This window comes from Pinus tabuliformis, chromosome 8 (genome assembly GCF_031772625.1).
Source record: "Pinus tabuliformis cultivar Carrire ecotype Pingquan chromosome 8, CPIR1, whole genome shotgun sequence".
NCBI classification, from domain to species: domain Eukaryota; kingdom Viridiplantae; phylum Streptophyta; class Pinopsida; order Pinales; family Pinaceae; genus Pinus; species Pinus tabuliformis.
Window position 1 is genome coordinate 1,469,900,993 of NC_142294.1, and position 20,113 is coordinate 1,469,921,105.

The window sequence follows — 20,113 nt, forward strand, 5'->3', positions numbered from 1 at the left end:
TGTTTATATTATTATATGTTGCACCACTGTCATTTTTATCATTTTGAGCTTCCTGGTTATTATATCATTTGTATGTATTTGGTTGGAGTTACTAGGGTTTTGGAGAATATCTCTGAAACGGGATATTACAGTGGTATCAGAGCATAGACCTGGCTCAGCTTGTGGAGCTAGCAATCTATGACACCAGGGGAAAAACCCTACATTTGTTACAAAGGTAGGAGATACAGAGACACTGGGCGTATGTTGGAGAATACCTACGAAGAGGGAGACTGTGTTTTGATAGTGGACGCAGAACAGGAGGAGCTTGTGGTGGACGCAGAATAGGAAGAGCCTATAGTGGACGCAGAGCAAAAGGATCTGATGGCAGATTAGGACGGGAAGAGATTTGCGGATATGATCCTCAAATTAGTGTAGGATCTGTCTAGGTAGATTAAGGTGATGGGGCAGAGATTCATGGCAGTAGAGGCCAGACAACGTGAGAGCCCACGGGTTTTTCAGATTGTTGAGGAATCAGGTGCATCCCATCATTTTCCAGAGCAGCGTGATACTGCCCAGCAAGTGGCCTCGCATGCCCCTACACGCTTTACCATGCCCACTTTCTTAGAAGCAGACACGAGGGCCGAAACCCAGCAGGAGGCAGAGCTCGGTCATATGGGCGATTATTTTGCAGAGTACCAGGCCTATGGGCAGGAGTTCAGGGAAGTCCTCTCATTCAGAGACTTTGTTCAGCTCCAGCGGGATAGTAGACCCCACGACCATCACAGAGGATACCGACATTATCATGATGGTGACACCCACGTGCAGCTAGTAGATTCCACTTGCCTACGTTTGATGGCTCATCAAAAAGTTCAGCAAAATCTTGGGTGGAGAAGTTGGACATCTATTTCCAGCTTAACCAGATGTCGGAGACAGAAGCCATCAAGGTCGCGACATTACATTTGGATGGTGAGGCCCAGGATTGGTGGTTCCATGGGATGGTTACACTCGGACACTCCACAATGACGACATATGCCGAGTTCACCAGGAAATTGATAGAGAGGTTCAACCAGAGAGATCCAGAGCAACACTTTGTTGAGCCGACGAGGCTCAAATAGGCCGGGACCCCAGAGACCTACATTGCAAATTTCTTAAGGGTTTCAGTGATGGTGCCAGATCTATCCACGGCACGGAGGATCTACATGTACATTGAGGGGTTAGCAGAGCCACTTCGGCGTTTAGTCCGATCTACTAGACCAGCCACACTCCAGGATGGTATCAACAGGACCCAGGATTTACAAGATGTCTTACCCAGGACCCGGACACCTTACCCCTAGAGACAGACTTTCCAGTCTAAGGGGAAGGATGTGAGGATTCCGCCTCCAAAGGGGAATCCAGGATGAGCGCAGATTGATGATGATGTCAGGAGGGAGTTGAAGAAGAAGCGGTTGTGCTTTACCTGTCAGGCGCCATGGGCACCGGGGCATAGATGTGCAGTTGGCAAAGCACATTTTATTGAGGTCTTCTCCGAGAGCAGCGGGGAAGAGGATGAGGAGGATGAGGTGGAGGCAGGAGATAGTCATGCCATGCAGGGTCCTCCGCCATGTCCACCAACAGCAGGTGGTGCAGCTTTTGCACCTACCAGAGGGGCCCTTGCAGCATTGCAAGGAGTTCCCAAGTATTTGACGCTATGCGTATGGGGGACAGTACGTGGCTAGCGAGTATCAGTTTTGGTTGACAGTGGGGCGACCCACAACTTCATCGATGCACAGATGGTTGAGCGGAGAGGTATACAGACAGAGAGCTTCGATGGGTTTTCGGTTTTGGTCCCAAGAGATCAGACCATGATGTGTGCTCGTTATGTTCCAGAGCTATCAGTGACGATGGGCACCTACACATTGACTGACCACTTTTTCATGGTCAATATTTCGGACACCAATGTGATACTGGGTGTTCAGTGGCTTATCACTCTAGGGAATGTCACGACAGATTAGAAGACCCTAAAGATGGAGTGGGATGATGAGAAGACAAGGAGGCATGAGAAGATACGGGGTCAGCACACATATCCGCCTTAGACTGTTTCGGCTCATCGGATGGAGGCAGTCTTCCAGAAGGGAGACATATATTGGGCAGTGGAGCTACGTGTATCAGAGGCAGGGACTACAGGGCAGACAGTACATCCGGAGATACAGTCCATCCTTGACCGGTATGCCATAGTGTTCGGGGAGATTCCGCCGAGACAGCCATCGGACCGGGGGTTTGAGCACACCATCGAGCTTGAGTAGGGCATACAGGCAGTGATTACCACCCCCTATAGGCACCCCAAGGCCTATCGGGATGAGATTGAGCGGGCTATCCAGGAGTTGCTGGCTCTTGGGCACATTCGGCCGAGCACGAGTCCTTTCGCTTCTTCCATGGTGTTAGTGAAGAAGAAGGACGACACATTGAGAATGTGCATTGACTATAGGGCCCTGAACAAGAAGACACTGAAGAACAGGTACCCCATACCCAGGATCGACGAGTTGATGGATGAGTTGAGAGGAGCACTGTTCTTCTCGAAGATTGATTTGAGATCTGGGTACCATCAGATTCGCGTGAGGGAGCAGGACATTCCCAAGACCTCCTTCAGGTGTCACTATGGGCACTTTGAGTTCTTGGTGATGCCCTTTGGACTAACCAATGCCCCCGCCACATTTCAGTCCTGCATGAATCACATCTTCTACAATCACTTGAGGAAGTTTGTGTTGGTATTCTTTGATGACATTCTCATTTACAGCAGGACTTGGGAGGAGCATTTCCAGCACCTTGAGACCGTGTTGCGTATCTTGCAGGAGCAACAGTTCTATGCCAAACTCTCCAAGTTTGAGTTTGGGTTGATAGAGATGTTGTACTTGGGGCACATAATAGGGGTGGACGGAGTGAGAGTCCACGGGGAGAAGATCAGGGCCATTAGAGAGTGGCCGGAGCTAAGGAACGTGACAGAACTCCGGGGGTTCATTGGCATTTGTACTTACTACCAGAAGTTCGTCAAGAGTTTCTCACAGCTTACTGCACCCCTGACAGATTTGACGAGGAAGGGGGCTTTCAGTTGGTTGGATACAGTGCAGCGAGCCTTTGACAGGCTCAAGGAGGTTATGAACAGCTGCCCAGTGCTTGCATTGCCAGATTTCACACAGCCATTCGTTTTGGAGTGTGACGCGTCGGGAGAGGGTATCGACTCAATGTTGATGCAAGGAGGTCACCTTATAGCCTGTGAGAGCCGGAAGCTCCTTCCACACGAGAGGTTGTAGTCTATATACGACAAGGAGATGTTGGCCATCATGCATGCATTGGCCAAGTTCCGGCAATATTTAGTGGGTAACAGGTTAAGGGTGAGAACTGATCACAACAACCTCAGATTCTTTTTAGAACAGAAGTAGCTACAGGAGAAGCAACAGAAGTGGATCAGCAAGATTCAAGCATATTACTTTGACATTGAGTATGTCAAGGGTAAGAACAACGTGGTAGCAGATGCTCTTTCACGTAGACCAGCCACGTTGTCTCTTATGAGCTTGGTCACAGACTGGAGGGCTCGACTCTTAGTAGAGTACTCCAAGGACAGGTTTGCATGTGAGGTTTTGGATGGGCAGGTGGCGGATGCTAGGTACAGGGTGGTTGATGAGATCATCTACTACAGGGATCGGATCTTCTTGACTAAGGGATCTCAGCTCAAGAAGAAGATTACTCCAGGCATCACATGATTCATCATTGGTCGGCCATCAGGGGTTTACCAAAATCTACAGGGCCATCAGAGAGGGTTCTCATGGAAAGGCCTCAAGAAGGACATACTCCAACATATCCAGGAGTGCGACGTTTGCCAGAGGAACAAGGGGGATATGAGCCATCCCGCAGGTTTATTGCAGTCTCTTCCCATTCTGGAGGGAAAATGGGAGAGTATTTCGATGGACTTCATCACGAGGTTGCCCATGGTAGAGGGCAAGGATTTTATCTTTTTCGTCGTTGACCGGCTGACGAAGTACGCACATTTCTTTGCCATATCTGCACACTACACACCAGCACAGGTGGCCGAGCTGTTCTTCAGAGAGGTCTTCAGGGTACATGGTCTTCCTAAGACCATCATCAGTGAGAAAGATAGTCGTTTCATGGGCAGGTTTTGGCAGGAGCTTTTCGGCTAGTGGGGACGAAGTTGACACCGAGCACCAGTTATCATCCACATACAGACGAACAGACAGGGATAGTTAACAAGTGGCTAGAGGGCTACTTGCGTAACTATGTCAGTGGGCAGCAGAGAGCATAGCTGAAGTGGCTGCATCTAGGGGAGTACTGCAACAACACTACACATCACATGTCCATTGGTATGTCACCATTCTATGCTTTGTATGGGTATCATCCTTTATCTTTTGTTTGCATGATGTTTGGTGATAGCAAGGCTCCGAGAGCCAAGATTTGGATCCAAGAGAGTCAGGATATCCTCCGAGATCTCAAGGATAACATCGCTACAACGCAGAACTAGCAGAAGCTGTATGCTGACAGGGGTCGGGTGGAGAGACAGTTTGAGATAGGGGACATGGTCTACCTACGATTACAGCCATACCGACAGTCGTCACTGAAGCAGAAGGGGGCTAAGAAGCTCAAGCCCCACTTTTATGGGCCATACAGGGTGATACGCAGGATTGGACAGGTTGCATATGAGTTGGAGCTACCCCAAGGCAGCAAGATTCATAATGTTTTTCATGTATCATGCCTGAAGAAGGCATTGGGGCAGCAGGTGACAGTGATAGATGAGCTACCACCCATGGATGATGAGGGGCATTTGGTGTTGCAGCCAGAGGCTATTATTGATACCAGGGAGAGGCAGCTGCGGAGCAGGATGGTCCGGGAATTCTTGGTGAGGTGGAAGAATTTGCCGGATGAGGATGCCACTTGGGAGAGTGAGAAAATCTTGCAGCATCCATCACTTCAATTGCTTGAGGACAAGCAACATTTTGCTGGGGGAGAGTGTAATATTCCTAATTAGCCATGGCTAATTGTAATATTTGATTTTGCTTAATTTTGCCTTCTATAGTTATTTATGAATAAAAAGGTGAGGGAAAGGGGACATGACTCACTTTTAGAATAAAAGTCACTTCCTAGTAGCACAACGTTGTGACTTAAAGGGGAGCCAAGGGGGGCCAAAAGGGGGACGCAGAAATGGAGCCCATGCAGACACTTGGAGGGACTACGCAGTAGGGAAGAAACACGTGGCAAGAGAGGGATTACACTAGAGAAGGTGGGCCTTGGGATTGAGACAGGAAAAGGCTATAAAGGAGAGAGGCTATTCCTCATTTTGGCGTTCGATTATGTGCATTTGAGCTAGTCATCGACTTAGAGCGCGCTAGCCGTATAGCTAGTCTACAACACTATTTAGTGCATTGAGTGTCTCCGTTCGGAGATCTCACCCTTAGCCCCGGGGGACTTTGAGTGCCTACTCGGGCAAGGTATTTCCATCAGCATTTTGGCAGTAGTTTCATCAACATTTCTGGCAGGAGGATTGAGCATCTTGGAGGACTGCGCAGCACTGAGAGGGATGATGCAGTTCTTTCTAGTAGGAGTTCTGGCTTGAGAGTTGCAGTAGGATTTGTGCTGGGAGATTGAGCAGGGGATCAGCCCTTGCATATTGGAGGGTTTTTGCAGAGGTTTCAAGCAGATTTCTGGAGGGTTTCATTCAGTGGCAACACAGAGCCTTGAGAGACTCCGCAGAACCCCAAAGGGGTGATTTTTTGGGGTCGGCCATTCCAGGAAAACTTTTTGGGTTTCTTGAGTAGAGTCCGATTCCAGAGTTTCAGCCTTTTCTGAGGAGGGGAACAGCCCCAAATCCTCATTCTATTTCCAGCAGCAGCAGTAGCACTGCAGTTCTCCAGCAGCTGGGACGCAGATCAGTGAGAGGCCATTCCTTTGCTATTCTGAGTATATTTCTTCACTTGCCTTGTGCAAGTCGAGGTGCCATCTTTCTGATCACCTCCTGTATAATAAAATGGCTTAGCATTTCTCTCTGCATTTCTTGAGTATCTGCTTATATTTCATGTTTATATTATTATATGTTGCACCACTGTCATTTTTATCATTTTGAGCTTCCCGGTTATTATATCATTTGTACATATTTGGTTGGAGTTACTGGGTTTTGGAGAATATCTCTAAAACGGGATATTACAATCATCCTGTCCACAAGAGAGTGAATCATCTTGTCCCAAGTGAGCGAATCATCTTGTCCATAGTGTGCATCACCAGGGGAGGGTGAGTCACCTTGTGGTCGTATGTTGCTCCAGTAAGAACTGCAAGCCCCTAGAGCTCCCAGAGCTCAATGTATGCAACATGTAGGACCCTTTTACAAGAGTCTCTCGACGACTCCAAGTCGTTCAGGAAAATCACAAATATGATCTTTCCCCGAGGCTCTGACAAAGTGTAGCGACCTGTACATCATATCAGTGCGATGGAGCCTCCTTGCTCATCGACTTACCATATCCCAAATAAGGCAGTATCTGATGTCTATCTGCTAGAGAAATCATTGAATACGAGATTCCTTAATACTTGAATCCCATATCTGGTTATCATAGAGAATCACAGTGGTATTCATCATGTGTGCTCACTAAAGAGTTTCCACAACCAGGAAACTTCATACGAGTTCATACTCGTAGTTATGTATCCGGCTCGATTGTACTTATAACAACCAATTTTTGCTTCCTGCTCACCCATGATATCAAAGTAGAATCCAAAGAGAACCACCACTGAGAAGTGCTCTAATGATCCTTTATACTGCCTGCCCAATCAACATTCGAATAATCATGCAATTTTTATATTTCCGGCAGTGTATCTCGATCCATGATAGATTGTGCCCCGAAGATATCTCAGAAGATTCTTGGCACCAATCCAGTGAGACTCAACCAAATATGAGCTCACCATGCTAACTGTAAAACATATGTCTGGAATCCAACTCCCTCTTACTTCTGAAAATGAGAGGGTTTCCACTTGTCAGAAATAGTTCGTCCCCATAAGGTGTCGGTATGAGAGGTCTATCATCCACAACCTTCGGGTAATGGTTTGGATCGATTTCACTCCTAGTGAATCTCACCTTCATCAAACAACTATCAATCCTCTCATACTACGCCCAGGGTGTTTTGCTTCAAGCCATAGGGGGCTTTCTTCCACCTGTATACATGGGATTCTCGTTCATGAATCTCAAACTTAAAAGAATGTTCAATGAATACATTAACCAGGAGCGAACAGCTCAATGATAATACAAAGATATTTACAATAATAGAAACATCAGGTTTCTATGTAGAATATAGAACAAACAGTTTCATCTAAGAAACTGCTAAAAGAATAAAAATAGAAACAGCTAAAAGACTGAGCATTACTAAATAGAACTATATTCTAATACCCTCCCTTAATGCTCAATCTATTTACAACACCAATAGACCCGCGAAATTTTACAAATTTATCAGGACCAAGAGGCTTGGTGAAAATATCGGCGGGCTGCTCTGTTGTGGGAACATAGTGCAACTGAACTGTGCCGTCGTCAACCAGCTGTCGAATGTAGTGGCAATGAGTTTCCACATGCTTTGTTCGTTCATGAAAGACTGGATTCTTGGCAAGTTTGAGCACTCCCTGATTATCACAAAACAAAGAAGTAGGCCTTGTCTGAAAAACATGCATATCTGCAAGCATACTACGAAGCCAAACTGCCTCACAGGCTGCCTTAACTGCTCCCCGATACTCTGCTTCTGTTGAGGAGAGAGCCACTACCTGTTGCTTCTTACTAGTCCAAGTAACAGCTCCAGACCCTGGACTAAACACATACCCAGCTGTAGATTTACGGTCATCAACCGAACCGGCCCAGTCAGAGTCAGTGTAGCCACTGAGAATAGGATTGGAGCTGCGAGTATATAAGAGGCCATAATCAGAAGTACCACGCACATATCGTAGCACCCGCTTTGCTGCTATCCAATGATCAGCTTTAGGAGCTGACATAAAGCGAGAAATGTAGCTTACTGCAAAACTGATGTCAGGTCTGGTAGCAGTAAGATAGATGAGACTGCCCACTAATTGCCTGAATAAAGTTTCATCCACAAGAGGAGAGGATGATTGTGCTGAAAGTTTGAGCCCTGGTTCCATAGGAGTCATGGCCGGTTTGCAATCCTGCATTCTGAACCTTTCCACCAGATTTTTGGCATACTTGGACTGAGAAAGAAAGATCTGATTTTCAGTCTGCCACACTTCAACCCCCAAACAGTAATGAAGAAGTCCCAAGTCTGTCATCTCAAACGTTCTGCATAGATCTTGTTTGATCCCATGGATCAAATGTGCAGAGCTGCCAGTAATGATAAGATCATCCACATAGACAACTACAAATAAGATATCATCACCAGTATGCTTGATATACAGGTTTGCATCAGATGGACTACGCTGAAAACCTTGATCTGTCAGGTACTGATCAATTTTCATGTACCAAGCCCGAGGAGCTTGTTTCAATCCATAGATTGCTTTAACTAACCGACACACTTTCTGTTCTTGACCAGCAACCTTGAATCCTGGAGGCTGCGTCATGTAGACTTCTTCTTGGAGATCACCATTTAGGAAAGCACTTTTTACATCCATCTGATGAACTTTCCAATTGAACTGAGCTGCTAGGGCAAGAACAAGCCTTATGGTACTCATCTTGGCTGTAGGAGCAAAAGTCTCCTCATAGTCGATGCCTTCCTTCTGTGAAAATCCTCGAGCCACAAGCCGAGCTTTATACTTGTCTAAGGTTCCATCAGCTTTGTATTTTACTTTATACACCCATTTGCAGCCTATGGGTGTTTTGTCTGCAGGAAGATCAGAAAGTGTCCATGTGTGATTCTTCTGAAGACTCTGAAATTCTGCTTCCATAGCTTGTTCCCACTCAGATGTCCCCTTAGCCTCTGAATATGTTTGAGGCTCAAAAGTACTGTGAAGGTTAGCCATAAGAGCAAAATTGACTGTAGACTGTTGTCTGTTCTTATGCCTAGAAGTTCTACCTTCAAGGAGCTCGTCATCCCGGAGATCACCTATGGTTTTAGCCCACCATTTGGGCCGAAGAGAAGAAGAACCAATATCAGGATTAGAGGAACCAATATCAGGAGGAAGAGAAGCAGGCTCAAGAGCAATAGGAACAGTAAGAGGAGGATTAGCTTCTGGAGGAAGCTCAGATAGAGTAATATCAAACCCCGATGCTACATCATCCCTCCCATCAGATGGACTGACTGGAAGAAGAACACTGTGAGGCGGATCCTCAGAGAGCTGCGCAGAAGAAGAAGACTGAAAGAATCCTCTGTCTTCATCAAATACTACATCTCGACTGAAGCTAAGTCGACCAGTGGCTATATCTATCAGCCTATAGGCCTTGTGATGATCACTGTAACCTGTCATCATGAGTTTCTGACTTTTGGAATCCAACTTAGATCGCTTAGCAGATGGAATCCAAACATATGCAACTGAGCCAAAAACTTTGAGATGACTGATCTTAGGCTTACGACCAGACCACACTTCTTCAAGAGTCTTCCCTTTAACAGCCTGAGTAGGGGATCTGTTAAGAAGGTAAACAGCAGTAAATACTGCTTCAGCCCAGAATTTGTTTGGAACACTCCGGTGTTGTAACATGGACCGAGCCATTTCAACAACCGTGCGGTTGCGACGCTCAACAACACTGTTCTGCTGGGGAGTGTAAGGTGTGGTTAATTGACGTTTGATGCCATGAATATCACAGAAGTTGGCAAAAGCTGAGGAACAAAATTCCCCCCCATTTTCGGTCCTAAGGGTCATGATATTACAACCAGATTCGTTTTCAACTAAAGTTTTAAACTTCTGAAAGGTACTAAGAGCATCAGATTTATTTTTTAAAAAATACACCCACATCTTTCTACTGAAGTCATCTACAATAAGTAAAAAGTATTTGCAAGCAGTGATAGAAGCTGTATTCATAGGACCACAAATATCAGCATGAAGTAACTGAAGTACCTGGGATGCGCGCCAAGATTCTCCATTTTTGAATGACGACCGATGTTGCTTTCCCGCTTGACAGGCGCTGCATACCCCCAACTGCTGAGTCTGAATATCAGGTAGTCCTGACACAAGTCCCTCCCGAGAGAGCTGAGAGAGATACTGCATATTGAGATGCCCATATCGCTGATGCCATAGAGTACTGATGGGAGAGACACGAGCTGCTAGAGCCACTTCTGGAAAGTCACCGGTGTCAAGTAGCCTGTATAGACCATGGTCCTCTAGGCCAGTAGCAACTGTCAGACTGGTCTCCCTGTCAATGATGGAACACTTGTGTGCACTGAACACAACATCAAGCTGAGGAGAATTCCTCATAATCTGACTTACAGAGAGCAGATTAATCTCCATACCAGGAACATAGTATACATTTAGAAATATGAGCGTGCGTCCACTAGACTGAATTTGAACTGTACCCCTGCCAGCAACAGTGTACTTTTCACCTCCACCAAATACTACTGAATCACTGAAAGGTGAGAAGTCAATAAACCAGTCACGCCTGTGAGAGAAGTGACGTGATGCACCAAAATCAATATACCATGCAGAGGAAGGAACATGGTTTGAAGACCTTTTAGCCATAAAGGCGTAAAAGGCAGAATCTGTCTGTTCGGAATGTTCTGCAATATTCGCTGTCTGATGTGGCCCTCCCTGTTTCTTTTGTTTAGAAGCAATCCTCTGCCTGCAATCTTTCTTCATGTGACCGAACCTGTGACAGTAATTACACTGTACACTTTTCTTCCTGTTAGGATCAAAAGACTGAGATGATCCTTTCTGCTGAAAAGACTGAGAGGACTGATATTTTGCAGCAAATGCATTTTCCGAGGGCACTGATGAGGCACTACTACCAAACTGTTGTTTCCACCGATCCTGCTGCAGAAGTTTGGTACATAAATCTGGAAACTTCAGATCAACATTTGTGGTGGTAATGTTGAGCGTTTCAATGAAGTGTTCATAAGATTTCGGTAGACTCTTCAGAGTAATGACTACCATATCTTCTTCCTCCATGGTCCGACCAATGGCTTCGAGCTGATCTCGAATGTCTTTAATTTTGTTGAGATGTTCTTGTAAAGACATATGTTCATCCATCATGATGGAGAACAACTGATTTTTGAGAAAAAAAGCTCTGCTTTTATCAGATGTCTCATGCAATTCTTTCAACTGTTGCCAGATTTCAGCAGCTGTCTTGCCAGAAGGGATCTGTGGTAACTGATCATCAGTGACAGAGAGCTTGAGAAGCATAACAGCCTCTCGATTTCGATCATCAAATTTATCTTGATCGGTCCCGGCTGTTCCTGGACGAAGCTCTTTGCCCAAAATGAGTTGATCAAGACGCCTGTACTCAAAAATGGTCAACATTCTTTGTTTCCAAATGTTATAGTTGCTGCCATTAAAGCGTTGATTTCCTTCTAACATCAGATTGGTAAGTGTGGCCATTTTCACAAAGAAAATACAGAAGTATGACACACAAGAACAATGTAGCTGACTGTTTATCCTGGTGAAAATTTAAAGAACAGACTTTGACCTGCTAAAGAATATCTCTGCTGTCTAAAACAATAGTAATACTGCTAGCACAGAGTACAGTTCTGAAAATACAGTTTTCCACAAGATAATGCCGGTCTACCATAAGAGTATACTGATGCAATAACCAAATGTCACAGGTCTGAGTTTGTAATGAAGAATGTGCTGTCTTAGTTTCACACTTCTGCTGAATGGTAACCTACTGCCGGCAAACACCACGGATATATATATTTCTCAGGTATCAAATTGGCCCACAGAAAATACACAAAGATGTAAACAATGGCCCACGTGAGCTATCCAAGCATCACGTTACTTCACGCTCAGCTACAGGTCATATGCTTGAAATAGAACCACGTGAGTTATCAAACCTGCACGTCCCGTCTCAGCTATGTTTATAGACGTGTATATAAAGGCCACAGGTGAATACGCTTGATATTGAAGTGATCACACACGTATACAATGAACCACGGGTTACGTAACAGCGTTTGCAACAATACAGCGTTTGCAAAATACACCGGTTACGTGAAATATAATGAGCCACGGGCGTATAACAGAGATATAATGAACCACAGGCGTATAACAGAGATACAGCGTTTGCAAAATACAGCGTTTGCAAAATACACCGGTTACGTGAAATATAATGAGCCACGGGCGTATAACAAAGATATAATGAACCACAGGCGTATGACAGAGATACACTGAACCACGGGTTACGTAACGGTGTTTGCAAAATACAGCGTTTGCAAAATACACAGTTTACGTGAAATACAATGAACCACGGGTTTTTAAATATACTTCCAAGGGTTTGACGCACACGGGTTTGACGCACGTCACTTGACTTATAAATCCACGGGCGTTTCAAAATCACGGGTTTGACTTATAAATCACGGGTTTCAAAATATATATCCTCAGGTACATAATCCACGAGTTTGACAGCGTTTTAGCAGTAGTTAAAAAATGACAGATGCCCGCAGATCGACTTTTCAAAACACAACTCCGATTTTCAAACAGACAAATGAGATTTGAGAGAAAAACACCTGGATCACGAATGCTGGGAAATTCCACGGTGTGGTCGAGTAGCCGCCCGGTGAAGAAGAAGATAGCCGGATCCGCGATTCCAAGCAAAACTGGCCAGCCAAAAAAAAATCCCGCTCCCACGAAAACATTCACCGCCACAGAGTTATTTCTTTAATAAAATGATCATGCAAGAGAAGAATCCATTTCTGTATCGAGATGGACGACTGTAAGCTTTTATCACAGCGAGCAAAGCCGAGGCTAAGACTCAGTGAAGGCTGCCTGGCTTACAGAGGGCTCGACCTTAGAAAGGACTCAAGAGATTACGATGCAAAGAGAATTACTGTTCAAGAAGAATCTCTTAACCTTGCTCTGATACCATAAAAGAATGTTCAATGAATACATTAACCAGGAGCGAACAGCTCAATGATAATACAAAGATATTTACAATAATAGAAACATCAGGTTTCTATGTAGAATATAGAACAAACAGTTTCATCTAAGAAACTGCTAAAAGAATAAAAATAGAAACAGCTAAAAGACTGAGCATTACTAAATAGAACTATATTCTAATAAAACTGCACAGGTTGTTCCAAACCTGTGGCCCTGCTACCTGAGGGGAATGGTCCCCTTGTAGGATTTTCCTTCGATACATCTCAGACATGTACTTTCATGCTCCTTTTGAATTCATGCTTCCTTGTCACCATCTGACTCATAGACCTCCGGTGCTATGTGTTAATGGAGATGGTCCCCAGTGGACTTTCTACAACCCTGAACTCATAAACATCTTCGAAAATTCGATTTTCAAATGCGTACCTTTCCATTGACGAATGACACCATAAAACCTTTAACTTCCATTCCCTTTTCGGGATAGGTGGCATCGGCTCCAAGTGTAATCCCATGATTGTTTCCATCTCTACCAATTTAGAGAGTGCACCCTTCTATCCGATGAAGTGCCTTAAAGCACTATAATCAATACGCCAAATTCCCAAAGAATCTGAGGTGAGGGCCAATACAAGATAACACTTCTTTATCTTATCAGAAATAATATTTGATTCTTCATACCTGGGGTTCCTTGTTTTCTTTGAAGAGTCGACCAATTTTCCTTGATGAACTACATTACCTGTCATTCTTTTGAAGATGTCCTAGGAATGATCATCAAGTGATGTGTCCTTGCCATTTGGACACTCCTTCTCATAATGGCCAAACTTACTGCAACCAAGTCATCTGCCTTTCCTTCCACCCTTAGATCCAAACTTCCTAATGAAATGATGTTGAGATGGGTCATCAAAAACTTCCGCTACGCCATTCTGTTTAGGAGTATAGTAGTCTCCCTCTTAAAGCCAACCTCTACATATAATACATCTGAATTTCTAGCCTTCTTGAATGGTTGTCCTCTTCCTTGATTTCCAACACTCCTTTTACCTCTGCTATTAGATTTGCCATTCCTTTGATTACCATGAGAGTGATTTTGATCATCGTCTCGGTGTGAGTCCCTTCTATCAAGGCACTCCCTTGCATAGTGACCTGCTTTATCACAAATGTAAAATCGTCCTTTTCTTCTTAAATGCATCTAACCATTAATTCCTCGAAACCAGGGATTACATTATTGTTCAGAAGAGTAGTCCTAAACACGTACCATTCGAATGGTAATCCTCCAAGAGTCGTGAGTGCCATTTCCTTATCAGTGATAATCTCCCCAATAGATAGGAGATCGTTTCTGATCTCGGTGATTCTAAAGAAGTATGCTTGCATACACTCATCTTTTCCCTTCTTAATTTCCTTCAACTTATTTCTAAGAAACAAGACTTGATTTGCATCATTAACTTTAAATAAACTCACCAGTCTATCATAGATTTCCTTGGAGGTGTCCAGGTCAGAGATGTAGGCCACCAAGCGCTTGTCAATAGAGTCCCAGATGATCTTCTTTGCTTTGACTTCTCCGGTTTTCCGTTTGTTCCTGGCAGTAGCGGATGCATTTGATGGAGGCTCAAAAATATTGCCCCTCACATGGTGCAACACTTCGTGATCTTCTAAGGCTAGATCGATAGACATCTTCCATCCATGATAGTCAGCTTTCTCACGGAGCTTGTCCTCTGTAGGAAAGAGTGATGAGGACCCTATAGTTCTTTTAGGATAGCCTTGCCAATCTTCTCTTCGATGATTGCTCTTGCTCTTGCTCGAGCTTTGTCTTCACCTCAGCTCTGATACCATGTTAAGTTATGGTATGTTCTATGCTTAGAGCAATTTACTTTTCTTACTTATTATTATTCATAGATTAGCAATCACATGTGCATAAGTAAAGTGCAGATAGAACATTAAATGATCAACAGAAAACAAGCCAAGACAAGAGACACAAGATGTGGCGGCTAGCCAGGGAAAACCCCGATCAAATCCTCTTTTATCTTCAATAATTCAGAAGAGAGAAATAGTACAATAAATATGATTTATATCAGCAGTATCAAACCCTAGATCGATAGCATCAACATTAGCGGCTTCATCATCAAAACTAGGGTAGTAGATATCTCGCAAACCGACCGTCAGATCGGCTTGATTCCACCACCAAAAGTTGCAGCCTTTAGAGGAGGTCCAAATGAACCTACAACACAATTCAGAAGAGGAGGTTTGATGGTCCACGCTAGTCAAAGTTTGGATCTGCAATTGCAGCTTCAGTTTCCGCAGCTTCCTTCAAACTAGGGCAATCGATATCTCGCAAACCAACCGTCGGATCGACTTGATTCCACCACCAAAAGTTGCGGCCTTCAGAGGAGGTTCAGATGAACCTACAACGCAGTTCAGAAGAGGATGTTTGATGGTCCACGCTGGTCAAAGTTTGGATCTGCAATTGCAACTTCAGTTTCAGCAGCTTCCTTCAACATGTGTGAGAGAGAGTTTCTTTTCTGCGCAATAGAGAAGAGCCTCTTTTCTGCGCAGGAGAGAGAGAGAGAGATGTGATGAGATGAGTGAGTGCAAATGAGGAAAAATCCTCCTATATTTAAACACAACTGTTGATGTTTGAATAGATGCGATTGTTTGGTTTCTGAGCCTACATGAGTTTAGGTCGGCTTGATAATAATTCCATAATCAAAATAAATTCATATCTCCATAAATACTTATCGGAATCGGATGATATTTAGATCAATCCTACACCTCTCGACAAGAGGAATCTAACAAAAATAGTATTAGCCATGAATAAGATGACCCACATGAAGTTTGGCCCTAGTTGCCAATTTTAATACTTTGGCCACAACTCTGAATCTGGCATGGCAGGTTGTGGCTCAGGCTCGCTTGATGTGGCTTTGAAGCTTGTAGATGACCATCACTTCCCCCCTGTCAGATACAAGGTGAGCGAAAATATTCGAGAACGAATCCTGTTGTATGAGCAAAATATCTTCTTTGCTAATGAAGCCCATTGCCAAGAAGCGATCCATCCAAGATAAATCTTTGTTCTTGCAGGAGACTTGTTTTTGAAGCATCTGTTTGAAGAATGAGTGGTTTTATGACAATGATCACATGGATGAAGATCAAAACAATGATCCTTCATATGGCCAACTCGGTCATAGAGTTGGCATTTAACATTCTATTGTTGTTGTTGTGGAAGAGGAGCAGAATCTGGAAAAACTGAAGGTGAACTGCCATGAAGAAACCCAACACTTTGAAATTTGATGGGCTGTGAGTAATCTAGAATATGAAGGGACACATCCTTGTCATATCCTAGACCAGTTTTGTGCTTGTTATGGACAAGCTCTTCCCAAGGTTTGATGATGAGCTTAGGAAGTGTAGACTGAACTTCTACATGTAACTTTGTTGCTTCATTGGGCACTGGATCTGAATTTGTAACATTATCAACTTGTTGTTTATGGGAGTCCTTTTCAATGTTTTGAATAGAAACTGGTTCAGAATGATGACTCCACTGTTGTAATTCTTCTTGTTGTAGCTGTGATTCAAGCTGCAAAAATTCAATCTTGTCTTGTGCATTTTGCAAGCATGTTCGAATGTCAAATAGGGTGCCTTTTCCAATTTCGATTTTATCATGAAAAATGGAGTGTATTAAAGTATTTAGCACCTCTAATACATCAGTAATTTTAGTCATTTTCTCCAATGTCAAACTTACTCTTTAAAAAACTGATGACACATATGGATCAATGAGGAGGGAGCAACACCCACTTACAACATACATGGCAGAGGCATATTTGACCCATAAAAATAGTACACCAACACTCAGTAACAATCAATAAGACTCCAAAATTAGTGTTTAACACACATACCAGGGTCTGCAACTACACAACGCAGACAGTGACACAGTTAAAGAGAGATTTTATGTTCCAGTTTAGAGGTAATGCTGTGGACAACATGTGCTGGTAGTTAAGGTGCAGTCGATACACTCTCTCGTGAAAGCAACCTCCCAGTTCCAGAGAAGGATCTTGAGGTAGATGATGGCCGAGGTTGGCTAGCATCCCCTTCCAAAGCTCCAAGCTATCTAGCCTGATTGAAAATAGCATCAGTATTGCTGTTTTATTTGGATGGATCTTGGACTAGCATGCCACTCTTTTCTCCTCCAGTGTAATACTCCCTAGTGAGTTCTAAATCCTCCCCAATCTGCATCTTTGTGTTACACCGCTACGCAGGTGAAGGCAGTGCTAGCTCTACTTGTCCCCAGCAACTCATGTGATAATGCCTAATACAAATTCCCAATCACTGATGATGGTTCGATGGCATTTTCCTATAAGGGCATTCTTCTGTGCTTGTCGCTGCTGTCTCCAAAATTCATTGTCCTCTTTTCTCTTTGCTCGCTCTCAGTTATGGCTGCCAGAGGTCGGTTTTGCTTCTGACAATGAAAATTGTATTGCCAGCCACGTCTCAGACGTTTTTCTCGATCTATTGGACAAATTTATCACTATTTAAATCGAATGCAAAAAACAGACATGGGAATTAATTCACAGACTTCCAGATACACTATCACATGCCACACCATTACACAGCCTTATGTACTTAATGCAACATACCATACAACTACAGTTTAGCATAGAGGGGTAACATTGACCTTGACTTGACCATCTGGCTTTCACAACCAGCTTATGAAACAACACACAGGTCATGACATATGTAAAGATAGTTCACAACGTAGAAGTAAAGCATGCAGCATATAATAAGAATCCGTTAGGTGAGACCAATTTCTGTTGCATTCCTTTGTCTCTATAACTCAACAATTCACCTATCTACAAACATGGCCTGGAAATAGAGATTCAAATGCCAAGACATCACTAACATAAAAAAATTCGTCATTTGAGCTCTTAAAACATGCCTTACTTTCGACCATGAATGTGACAACTGAGGTGGAAGGCCTCTCAAGCAACACTGAAATGGAATTATTGGCTTACTGTGACGTGAACCACTAGAGTTTTGAGAGGGTACCAATCAAAAGAACTATTACAACTCTAGTTGAAACAATTGACACAACCTTTAAGCTTGGATGTGCACACAATTCACTTGAGGAGACTAGACCTGTCAGCCGAAGGTTTCAACGATGGGTCTCTCAGGAAGAAGACATTCAACAAATGTTTAGACCTCCAAATTCTGACGTGACTATATCCAAACCAATCGAAAAAGAGTACATGCTTGCAAATTCAGCCTTGACTTCGACAATATCGAAGCCTTTAGCAATACATAACCCCTTCGGCTAAAAATTTTCTTTTCATCTTCCTCAACAACAAACATAACATCGCCCTCATTAACAATAAAGTTAGAATTTGAAGAATTTATGCCGTTTACCCACGAATAATCTTTCACAATGATAGTATTGCTTTTGAATGTGGTAAGGCTTGCTATGATTGTATATTTCCCTGGCTCAAAGCCAAAGATTAGATAACAAGGGACGTTGGAAACCGTTACACTCAAAGACACTAGAATTTGAGATGCCACATAGAATTAACAAATATGGAAGAGAGGTGAGCATTCGGCATGCAGTGAAAATTTTTGTGGTATAGGTCAAGTTGTAAGTAACGTTCACTAGAATATGAGACAAATTTGGATAGCGCTAGAATAAGAAACAGATCTTGACAGTGCCAGAATAGGAGACAGGTCTGGACAACACTAGAATAAGAGACGAGTATGGACATACTACCACACAAATGGGTATAATGCACCCCAGTAGTTGAGACAGTAAAAAATACAAAGATTACTAGCAACCACAAAGCTTTCAATGGTTTACCCGAGGAAGGTTGAGATTAAGCCTCAGAATTAGTCCACAAAAGTCTACCAAAAGGGTCGAATAAGCCTCATATTATTGCAACAATGAACCCGAAAATGCCCCCATAGGTATATCAAATTAAAGCCAAGCAATAACTTCAAAAACCTTGAAGGTTCTCCTGCTCTAGGGCCGAAATTTTGGCCTCATGAGTCAAGACCTACGGCTTAGTGCTGGAAAGTAACCTCAAAGAGGGCTGAATTTTGCCCTCTAAGGTTGCCTATAAACCATAGAATTATGCCTTAGATGTGAGCCCTTGGAGGGCCAAAAATTCAACAACTACTAGACCATCGTTGCCACAGAGAAACCCATGAGAAAACAAAACCATAATACAAGAAAAATTGAACCAAAACCCACTCCAAACTCGACCTCCTCCTTCAACTGACTGTAACTACATAGCACTGCAAAAAATTCACTAAAAAATTAGTGCTGGTTTCATGTCTTTTGGATGGAAAACGAGTCCCTTTTTATAGAGGTCATGGAGGCTTCTAGGAGGGGGCCTACTTGTTGAAGAAGTTATGGAGCCAACCCTCCATAAACTAAGTTTGAATTTCAATTTTGAAATATTTTTGGAGTCGAAATTCGCTTTCACTTTAAGGTCGACCTTATTCTTAATTATTAATTAATTTTCCCTTGACAACATCTTCTTTTACAAGCGAACTAGACTAGGATAGCCCCATCATTAATTTGATTTATTTTTGAAGCAAAAATGCCACAAATAAACCTATCTATAGGTTGTTTGCCACATCTTCTTTGGGGTTTCTTGACCACAAAATGGGGTCCAAATTTGATTGGACATATCTCTTCAACCGTGAGGAGTTATGACACGTGCCACCTACCATTGGAATGGGCATGACAAGGACCATCAAATGAAGATGATCTTGAGCCCAAGAAACCTAATCTTTCTTATCATTTTTTTCATTGAAGGGAGACTTCTTCTGGCTACTGCTTGGGTGGACATCAATGAAAACCAAATTCCAACAATAAGCCCCACATACCACATCCATTCTTCATGTCTAACTTGTCATTGGTTCTTTGGGATTTGGCACCCACATGTCCAGACTCCTTGAGAAGGGTTGGAAAACATTGCGTTGGATGTTGATGCAACTAAAAAAATGGAAAAGCATGTCATGGCCATAATAAAAGAAAAATAAGAAAATCAAAAATGCAAAAAGTGGTTAGGATAGAAGTTGGCACATGGGAAAAAGCCTAGCATGAGCTCTAACGTCCTCATTATCCATCAATCAGTTCCTAAGCACATGATGCTTCTTCACATCAAAATGGAAGCCTTGCGTGTTCTAACTC